The sequence below is a fragment of the Ochotona princeps genome, chromosome 28 (genome assembly GCF_030435755.1).
Source record: "Ochotona princeps isolate mOchPri1 chromosome 28, mOchPri1.hap1, whole genome shotgun sequence".
Classification (NCBI taxonomy): domain Eukaryota; kingdom Metazoa; phylum Chordata; class Mammalia; order Lagomorpha; family Ochotonidae; genus Ochotona; species Ochotona princeps.
The window spans coordinates 8515697-8527080 of record NC_080859.1 but is presented as its reverse complement, the minus strand read 5'-3'; positions in this window follow the sequence as shown (position 1 = coordinate 8527080).

Sequence of the window (11384 nt, the reverse complement as noted above, 5' to 3'; positions counted from 1 at the left end):
GGGAATGTTAAAAGTAAAATTTTAGGGGTGACTGTTTGGCATCCTGGTTAGAATGTCATTTGCGTTGCTATCATAGCATATCAGAGTGCCTAAGTTTAGGTTCCAGCTCTGTTTCCAGTTCCAGGTTGATGCTAATGTCACTCTGAGAGGCAACAGGTGATGGTCCAAGTACTTAAGTCCTTACCATCCAAATATGAAATCTGTTTAGAGTGCCAGGTTCCATATGACCTGGTCCAGCACTGGTCACTGAGGACATTTGAAGAGTGACACAGGAGATGGAAAATCTTTCTCTGTTTCTGTTAGTCTGCCTACCAAATAAACAAATATTCATTAAAAGATTAAAATTTTACAAGACCTTTACTTCTCAGTGAATAGTTTATTTTCAAGTTAGCATGTGTTTGGGGAGATTTAGATATTAGAAATTTGTCATAAAAATTATTTCCTGGATCTGGTGCAACAGCTCAGTGGCTAAATCCTAGCCTTGCGTGTGCTGGGATGCCGCATGGGTACCAGTTTGTGTCCTGGCTGCTCTACTTCCCATCATTTAAATGTCTGATGTCCAGTCTTCTCAAGTCACACTCCACAGGCTACCTTAAACAGTTAAACAACAACAACTAAAATATTTTCCAGGTCTGACTTTATATGGTTTGCAGAAGTTTCTAAAGTGTACTATGTAAATGGCATGTGAGAGCATCATAAATTAGATCTTTGGGGCATTGGAGAGCCCTACTTTGATACCTCTCTGTTAGGGCGAGGAAAAGTAATGGAAACATAAATGTGGTTGGAATTATGGGAAGACTCTGGAATTTGAAGTTTAGTGTGGCTTTTCAGATTTAGAACTGGAAAATATTATTCAAACTTTCACATATTTGAAAAAAATTTACTCTTTTTTTTGTGAAATCGATGTTGGAAAGTTTGAGAACAGACTCATAAGCATTTTGAGCTCGGGGAAATCCTGTGGAACACAGTGTGTTTTTCAAAGGGGAGTATTCAACGGAAGTATCTAAGTATCTTGTATCTCAACCAAGTTATCCTAACATAAAACAAGAATGATTTTCCTTAGAAATTCTGTGAAATTGGGCCCGGCAGTGTGGCCTGGTGGCTAAAGTCCTCGCCTTGAAAGCCCCGGGATCCCATATGGGTGCCGGTTCTAATCCCGGCAGCTCCACTTCCCATCCAGCTCCCTGCTTGTGGCCTGGGAAAGCAGTCGAGGATAGCCCAAAGCTTTGGGACCCTGCACCCGTGTGGGAGACGCAGAAGAGGTTCTGGGATCCTGGCTTCAGATCGGCGCAGCACCGGCCGTTGCGCTCACTTGGGGAGTGAACCATTGGACAGAAGATCTTCCTCTCTGTCTCTCCTCCTCTCTGTATATCTGACTTTGTAATAAAAATAAATAAATCTTTAAAAAAAAATTCTGTGAAATCTAGGTTCAAGGACCAAAAGATTTTCCAAGGCAGGTATAGGCTGGCATACTCTGGAAATGCATGCGCAAAGATAGGGAGCAGATTATTATGTCTTTGTGTGTTTCCCTTTTTATAGAACCAATAAAAAAAGCAGTGTTAAGTTTTTAGCCAGGAAATAGCCTTCTAAGACTCAGTTTGACTTGAATTACAATGGAATTTTACAAAGAACAACTCATTATAGCTCATCTTCAATATGCAGTTTGAAAATCATATCAGCATCCTATTATAAACATTTACAAGAAATAAAAAGGTATATATTTAGACATGTAAGGCCTCTGTGGTTGTTAGATGAAAAGTTGGCCTATTCTTGTAGTTAGCATTTTCTTATTAGTCAATATTCCATATTCTTTTGTTACTTTTTCTCCATGTACTACTTACCACATGTCACACTAGGTGTGTTTTCTAAAATATGTGTTTTAAGGATTGATTTTTACATGAAAGAGAAAGACACGCAGACAGAGATCTTCCATCCACGGGTTTACTCCCCAAGTAGCTATAATTGCCAGAGCTGGGTGGGTCTGAAGCCAGAAGCCTGGAACTTCTTCCACGTCCTTCATGTGAGTGCAGGGTCCCAAGGCCTTGGACCCTCCTCCACTGCCTTTCCAGGCCACAAGCAGGGAGCTGGATCACAAGTGGGGCAGCCAAGACCAGCCCCCTTTGTTCTCATAGCATCTCCATCCACTGGACTCTGTGGGCTTATGGACTCAGAACTTTTCAATCAAGAATTAATCCCCCCTGCCGGTCCTTTCTAGCCCCTGGAACATGACCTTCAATATTTGCTAAATGAGTGAATGTGAACGCTGGGGGAGACAGTCCAGGACTCTCCTGTGCTTGGGATTTCAGAGGCAGCCTTCACAACTAGAAACAAGGGACAAGCACAAATACACTAGCACGCTGCTGACTGAGAGTTGTAGTTAGTCCGATACTGAGAGCATGACCTGCATGCCATGCCTCCACTTTGCTCGAATAATTAAGAAAATATCTCGTTAGTAACATATCATGGTAACTTTCCACCCTTTGAGGAAACTGCCATTAGCCCGATTTCCAAACTAACTCGCTCATCCCAGAGAGTCTCAGGCAGATTAAATCCACCCATGTTCTTACTAAGAGCTTCTTGGGTAAATGTGCATTTTGGTATGTTTATTTTGAAAGACTTTCAGTATTTACTTATTCCTGCAGTTCTCCTATTGAAACAAACCGAAATGAATCATTGCATTCTTTACTGTAGAAACAGGTGAAGGGAAAACTGATTAATTAACATGTATGATTTGGATGAAAAGAATATACCCAAATGAGATAAACACATTTGATTTTATACTATGATACTAAATAATAAAAAAAAAACTTGGCCTTTAGTACATAGAGCTGGTGGTTGGCAAAATTGTGTTTTTCTCTTACATGATATCTTAAAAATCGAGTGTGTATGTTATAGTTTGGATGAATGAATTATTAACAAACATTTCCACCTTGAAGACTGAGACTGGGTTCCTTGGAGGGCAGTGACTGTCATCCATAAAATCTAGCGTGGAACTAGGTCATAATAAATTTTCAATAAATATTTATGAAATGAACAGTGCATAGTTCATTTTAAGACTATCAGCTAGCTTTGAGTTGAGCTAGACTGCATAGCTTGATGCTTAAACTCTTTGTTGGCTGATGTGATACATAACAAAAGTAAAACATTGCTAAAAAGCTAAGCATTCTTCTCTTAGCTCATATTTTCTGACATCTTGCAAAAACTCTCAAGTCAAATTACTTGGTCTAACTCATTGGGTGGATCTACCTATACTGATAATCCTACTCCAGTCCTGTTGGGATTTCTATTTTTTACTCCTTTCTGTGGGTGAGAACATCAATACTCAAAGTCTGCACTAGAAAACTGAACAATTGAATCATTTAATAAGTAGTTCAGTTTCACAAGAAACAAACATACTCAGTCATCACTCAGTGGGCCTAAGTTCCTCAGCTACAATTCTGAATTCCTCTTTCGTTTTGCCTGCAGACGTGGAGGCCAGATGGATAGAACTCACAGAGGTTTACCTCTAATATTTCTATTACTCTGCTGGTAGACGCGTTGACTTAATGGACAATGCCTGCATGTCATGCTTGTTTGCTAGCTGTTACTCCTGGCAGACAGATGCATTCTCCATCCCTGAGGCTTTAGTCCTGTTTGTTCATTCATAGAGTCCCTTCTGGAACATGACTTAGTTTCCCTTTTCTCTTCATCGATCTTGTTACTCTTTGTGTGCCGTATGAGAGGAATGTAAAATCTGGAGCCCATAAAGGAAATAGAAATGTACAAATAGTATTTATAATACAAGAGTGCGTGTGACCTTTAAGGGAAAGACAAGTTCAATGGGCTGAGATATTTTCCGTGGGCAAATCATTTTCCTGAGGTCAGGATAGTTCAAAGAACACAGCAAACTTTGTGGAGCATGCCAGTGCATTTTGTAAAAGTTGTTTGTGTGTCTGTGTGAAGACGCAGGGCTTGGCTGGTCTTTCTGGTCTCCAGATGGTCACAGGATACAGCCAGTAATGACCATGGAACATTCTGAAACACAGTATTAATTTAATCAGAAAACATAGTTTGATTTGTTTGCTTGTAGCAGAGAATTCATAAAAATTTTTGCTTTGTTCTCCATCACCCCTATTACAGCCCCAGGATAAATGACTAATATTTTTTTACTTGATTATTTTAATGACTCCCCAACTAGTTCACCTAGTTCACAACCTTGCTTCCCCCAAGAACTATTCACACTGAAGCTGAAGAGGTACTTCTAAAATCTAGATTGGATTTTGTCACCTGGCTTGTCTTTGACATTTTCTAAGCTTCCCTCTGCAGTTGGAATGGAACACAGATACCTTTATCACTGGGTAAAAGGGCATGTTTGGACTCCCGCATACCCTTCTGCAGGTGTTTTTTATGTTGCTGTATCTTTGAACTAGTGCCCATCACCCTGAGTGAGCCCCCAACTCCTTTTTGGGACTTTTCCACCTGCTGCTTCTCTCTCTCCCTGAAATACACTCCTCCTTAACAGTTTCAATCCTGTGTATACTATCCTAGGTCTCTCTTCAGGAGGGTTAGCAGGTAGCCGTCAGTGATGACTTTTGCCTGGCCAGGCTGGTAACACTTCATGGAAGAGAGGATTTCTCACGCATAAACAGGCAGCAGGACAGGAGAATAAACCTCAGCCAAGGGACAGCTTTGGTAAAAACACAGATGGCAAGAAACCATGTGGTGGAACAGTAATGATGATAGTTATTAAAAATAATGAAACTAGACTGAGGAGGAAGTTTGGAAAGAAAGATGAACTCTGCTTAGAACCTGTGGAGACGGAGTTATCTGGGGCTGCAAGACCCTAACAGAGCATTGGCACCTGGTACATGGGAAAGGAGGTGGGGCTGACCTAGGGAAGGCAGGAAAGCCTACACAGATGGAGAGGCTCTCTTCACAGTTTCCTAGGGAAACATCACAAAGGAACAACAACAACAAAAGGGGCACCACTACAGAAGGCAGAGGGGTGGCCAGAGAAAGTTCTGTTGCTGGAAACAAGAGGGGCGAGGTTTTCCAGGCGGAAGTGGCCCATGATGGGAATGCTGCTGATATCTGTCAAGGGCAGAGTGAGAAGAACCTTCTGCAGTTCGGCCAGTGGAAAGTCTTGGATAAGTTCTGCTGAGGGAGTGTGAGAAATGGATGAGTGAGGAGAGAGTCAAATATAAGCAGGATTTTTTTTTTTTTTCTAGATAAGCTACAGAAGGGATAGAGGAAGCAAGTGGCCAGCAAAGGAGTGAGCATTAAGGTTGAGGAAGAGGGGACTGTAGCTTTCTCGTCTCAGTTTTTGCTGTTTTTTTTTCTTCTAACATTTTGCCTTTGTCGGTGTCATCCTGCTGAGTTAGTTTTCTGGACACAAAGAAAGCCCTGGATTAAAAAAAAAAAACTTGCTGATTGAGTGACCCAAATCCCAAAACTGGATGCTCCGGTCACAGGGTCAAGTTGGCAGGAAAATGATCCTGCTGGTCCCACCCTGTCTTGCCAGGTGCTTCAAACACCTCGCCCCCCCATTTGTGGCTGAACCACGCGTGTGAGCAACTGCCCTGCCGTGGCTCTCACAGTGGTGCTGCTTGGAGCGTGGGAGGGACAGTTTGCTAAAATACAGACATCCGTGGCTTGTGTTGTCTCCAGCTGCCAATTTTAATTAGGCTGTCAATCTATAGCATCACAGGCACATGCAATATACATTTGCGTAGATTTTAGCTTCATCATCAGTAACAAAAATTCTTGGGAGAAGGCCAGTGGGTGAAACTAATCAAATAAAAAGAGAAATTGTTCAAGGCGACTGCATTTGAACATCTGTTTTTACAACCCATTAACAAGAATTGTGCAGGTGTTTCTATTCCAAGTCTAAAGGGAGGTCTTTCTCCGCCTACCCGTTTCTGGCAAAGCCGTGCTGTCTGTCTCTGCAGGATTGTATTTCAGCACGCTGTTTGACTTACAGTGTTATTGATTCCTCCTAGCACATTTTCATTCTGTTTAACATGAATTTTAAGACCTTTGCCATGTGCAAATACTTTCTGGAACCCATGTGTCCTTTTAAAATAATGTCTGAAAAAAGCCCTAATTCCCCAGAGGAATTAATGTCGCACAACATAAAGGAGACCTGTGTGCTCACGAGGCTTATCTTCCGGTGGCGAAATACAGTAAAAATAGGTTAAATTATAATTATCTGATCTAATTTGTAATTTGAGGATAACCATTGTGAAGAAAAAACTTGATGGTCACAGTGATGGGGTGAGGGTTGGAGGGACAGTTTTTTACAAGATATTAAAGGTGACACTTAAAATTTTTTTTTATTTAAAAATTTTATTGGAAAGGCAGATATACAGAGAAGGAGGTCTTCCATCTGCTGGTTCACTCCCTAAGTGGCCTCATTGCCTGGAGCTGAGCTGGTTTGGAGCCAGGAGCTTCTTCTGGGTGACTCAAGCTGCTGCAGGGTCCCATGGCCTTGGGCTATCCTATGCTACTTTCGGGGCCACAAGTATGGAGCTGGATGGGAAGTGCAGCAGGTGGGACACAAATCAGCACCCATATGGGATCCTGGTTGTGTGCAAGGTGAAGCTTTAGCCACTAGGCTATCGCACCAAGGCCAGGGTGATGATTTAGACCAGGACTTTGTGCAGAGATCAAAATCATTGGGGAACTGAGACCTGAGATGGCCTAGGATGGAGGCAGGAAAGCAGGGGCAACATCTTTGAGATACAAAAGAGGGGGGCCTATATGTTTAAGGAAATCAATGATGTTCATGGGCAAGGTAGTGAGACTTTGGACTTTATGGCATACATGAAAATGGGATGTTTATCTCAGGCTGCCATCACAAGGTTATCAGAGTGAGAGAGTTAAAGGCCAGAAATCTATTTTCTCACTGTTGTGGAGACTGGAGTTCAAGATCAGAGGGCTGATGTGGTTGGTTTCTGGTGAGCACTCTGACTGGCAGGAAGAAACCATGTCACTATGCTCTAGCTGGTCTTAGATGCAATGGAGGAGAGCAAGCTCTCTGGTGGAGCTGAGTGAGTCTGATAGGGATGCAAGTTCTACAGGATCAACACCCCACTCAGTCATAACCTAACTTAGCGTTAATCGCTTCCTTAGATGTCTCATCTTCAAATATAACCAGAGAGAGAGTGCGCTATTTCTCATCCACTGGTTCACTCTCTAGTGACCACACTGGCCAGAGTTGGGCTGATTTGAAGCCAGGAGCTTCTTCCTTTTAGGTAGGCAGCAGGGGCCTGGGCACTTTGGTCATCTTTAGCTGTTTTCTCAGGTACATTAAGAGAAGTGTATAGGCAGGTGAGCATCCATTTAAGATAGTGTCACAGGTGGTGGCCATTCCCGTCGTGGGAGGATCTTTCCCACTCACTCCATCAATTCAAATACCATTTCTCCAGAAACATCTTCACATGCATGCATGTACACACACACACACACACACACACACACAAGCTCAGTTGTTGCCAGTTTCTCTTTCAGTAGGAAGAATGAATTGAATGCCTACCCAAATATTGATAATACTTTGTGCTCTACCTTTGGGCATCCATTCTGACAGCCAAGTTGATCTTCCAGGGAAACCGTGACAGTGATTAGCTGATGACTCTGTGTTTGCATTTTCACAGACAAGCCAAATGTATTCTCCATTATGGAAAACTGATAGTGATAGAGCTAAGAGTATTGACTCATGTTTCTGGAATCTGACCATGTATACAGTTGCAGACTGTCTAACAGACTTTTACAAGGGCACACCAAATATTTAGCTATGGTGCCTTCTAGGGGACAGTGCTTGGTGAAGCTGGGTCTCTAACATATGGCATGTGCTCTGAATCAGTGGCAAATTTGTCAACTGTCACATCTAAGCATCCCACTACATTTACCTGGTAACGTAGGAGCAGAATGGAGTGACACCTCTTAGGAGTTTAGTATGTGGCTCACTCGCAGAAATCCATTGGGTTTTCATGGATTAAAGCCTTCTGGACTTTATTGGCCAGTAGCCAAGGGAAGGCTGCTTCCACACGGTGTTGTAATGCTTGATGTCATAGAATTGGGAGCTGAGCTTGCCACTCCTCCATCTCCTATTCTGAAGCCCAAGGATGAATAGTGAAAAAGAGGATTGGGCCATAATAGGAATAGTTGGTCCTAGCTATAATGGGGAAGTAGTACTGCCATACACAAAGGAACCAAGAAGGATGATCTGTTCGTCCAGTATCGATCATTGAAGGAAATTCACAGCAGTCCAGTACAGGAACGATTGCCAAGGAGGCAATTCTTGCAGGACAAACATCTGGGTAAGTCCTTGGCTTAGAGAAAGCAAACTTGAAGTTGCTAGAAGTGAGAAGTCATTGATGAAAATACAGCCACAAGAGGAGTTGCAAAGGTAAGACTAATGCCTAGCTATGATTTCTCTCATGCCTATATTTATACATTTTACCAGGGTTTTCTAAATTCTCTTCCATGTCTCCTATTCCTTAGTGTACTTCAGTGGCAGATAACTTTACATATTAGCCTGTAGTTTATAGAATATCAGGGCAAGATTATGGCCCAATTCCAGGAGAATTGGATATCTTCCAGGAAGTTTGAATAGCCTGGAGCTTGTTCCCTTTATATGGGGAAGAAGAGTTACTTTGAGTCAAATGAGAACATTTTTTTTCCAGGCACTTTAAGTAGAGGGAGAAGTTTTGTAAGTTGATGCTTGACTGCTAAAGGTTTGACTTATTGCATCGCAACCAATCCCTGTCTATATTTGGGAAATTCTCTCCTTAGGCAAGTGTTAGTGTGGGGCACAGAGAGTTTAATGCAGGGAAGGTGTAACATTCACCCCAGACAGGTTCAGAGCTGGACCAGGAAAGCAGTGCTACAGGAAACCAAGAGCAGACATCATTCTCCTTTGACTGTGGCAATGAAAACAGTCATTCCTCTGGGAAAAATTCAGCCAGAACTTAATTGGAACTTCTCCAATTGAGCTCTACAGCCTTCCCATGGAATCTATAAATGGTTCAATATCCTTTTTATAAATTCCATTTCTGCTTAATTCTGGCTAAAGTGGCTTAAAAACAGGAACCGAAACTAACATGATGTTTATGGAGGTCGTTGTCAATTTATTATAAGATCCTTTAAAATTTTGGTTGTAAAAGTCAGCCTGGGACTTCATGCTTCTTCATATTTTAAAACATTTTCTTTCTGAATAGTTTTAAATGTACAAAAATGTGGGAGGTAGTAATAGTTCCCATAGACTACTACCAATTCCTCCATTAACATTTAATATAAATGTGTTTGTCAGAATTAATGATCTGTACCAAGTTTTCCTAAATTTTTCTGCAAAATCCTTTCATCTCACCCCTCTTAGGCTCATGCAATGAACATTCTCTTTCCAAATTGAGGTTTTTTTTTTTTTAAATTTTAGCTTCCACGTTTATGGCACAGCATGTGGTATTTGTCTTTCTCAGTTTGGTTGATTTCAACATGATGTCCTCCAGTTGCTTCCTTTTTGCTGCAAATGACAGGATTTCATTCTTTTTGAAATGGTTGAATAATAATTCATATATATTCATATATATACTGTAATTTCTTTATTTGAGAGACACATTGGTTAATTTCAAAACCTGATTATTGTGAAACATAGCAGAGCAGGCACCTCTAATACAACAGATTTGTTATCTGTTGGGTACATACCTAGTAGGATTACTGGATCATATAGCAATACCATTTCCATTTTTAAGAAAAATTCCATAATCAAATTATATCCATTAATACCACTTCCTCTAGGAGTTGCAGGTTGAGGATTTACCAGGATGAGATAAACAAAACTCCAGCTTTGCCGTAATATTTCAGTAATTCAAATGAAATGGGAGAAAAGCTTGTCCATATCATATAAAATGCCAATTTAAAAAGCAGTGGAGTTTTATTGCTTATATCAGAGCAAGTAACTGCATCTAAATATCAACACATTACTGGAAAGGCTTGAATTCTGTCAGAAATTACTAGAAGACTGCTGAACTAGAATAGCAAATTATATAAAATAATCAAGAGGGATTTGTTGCTATTTTTATTGCAAGGAAGTTGGATTGTCTAGTATTCTTTCTGGTTCAAACAACAGAAAATTCAACTTGGTTACAATAGAATATGGGAATGTATTGGCACCCAGAGTTCATCTGGCTTCAGCCATTGCAACATCCCAGACTCAGTCTACCTCTGTCTGTTGCTTAATCCAGGCTTCTGGTTATTGGTTCCATTCATGGCTACCCCCTACACAACTGCTGGTGAGCTGGCTGCCAGGTGTTCTGGGCTGACACCTTACCTTCCATCGGTTTTATAAATAAGAGAAGCTCTTTGTCTGATCAGTTTCAGGTCTGATTCAAATTTGTGCAGCACGGACCATGTATCCATTTTCTTAGCCAAGCCAACTGCAGAAATTAAATGCCTGCATCAGGGTCACATACTCACAGCTGTACCCTGAATAGGATTCTGACTTGACCAGATTGCACAGAAATGGGGAGAGGAAGGTTGCAAAGAACAAAAGTACGCAATTATCGGAAGGAGGAATAGGTTTCCGTCCTGGGGGAAGATGCCAGCCGTTTCACCAGAGCACCTTCATTTGCCAGCATCCCATGCTGTGGCAGTACTTAGCGATGACCACTGAGCATCTCCTCCTGGGTTACCTGTGGTGTTGTCAACTGTATGTTTGATTTCTCTCATATGACGTAAAAATTTACCTCCTTGGCATTTTACAAACTTCAGTCTATCTAAGCCCTGTTGTCTGGAGTGTAGCATCTGAATTTCTCCCACTGAAAAATTATCTTGCTTCAATTATTTGAGGCCAGATACCAAGCAAATCGCATCTCCCAGGTAGGATTCGTTTCTGTAGCCATTTTTGTTCTTAAAGACTTATTAATTTTTTTTATTTGAAAGGCACATTTGCAGAGAGGAGAGAGAGCGAGCAAGCGAGAGCGCTGTTCTCTGTTGGTTCAGTTTACAAATAGCCACACGGTGAAGCTGAGCTGATCCAAAGTCAGGACCCAAGGGGTTTTTCGGGATCTCCCACATGGGTGTAGGGTTTCAAGGACTTGGGACATCCTCTGATGCTTTCTCAATCCATAAGCAGGGAACTTGATCAGACTGGAGTAACCGAGACTACAGTCAGTTCCCCTGTGGGATTCTGGTGGCTCAGGATTAGCCTCCTGAGCCACCATGCTGTCCCCACCAGCCATTTTTCAAATGACATGCTTTCCAGAACTTTTACTGTATTTGGGTATTGTTTCCTCCATTTTCTTGCCAAAGTTGCTATTACTAGGGAGCCATAAAAACATATTTCTCTAAAGGAATATCATTGGAAGATAAATACAATCACACAGGCAAAATTATAGCATGGGATATAC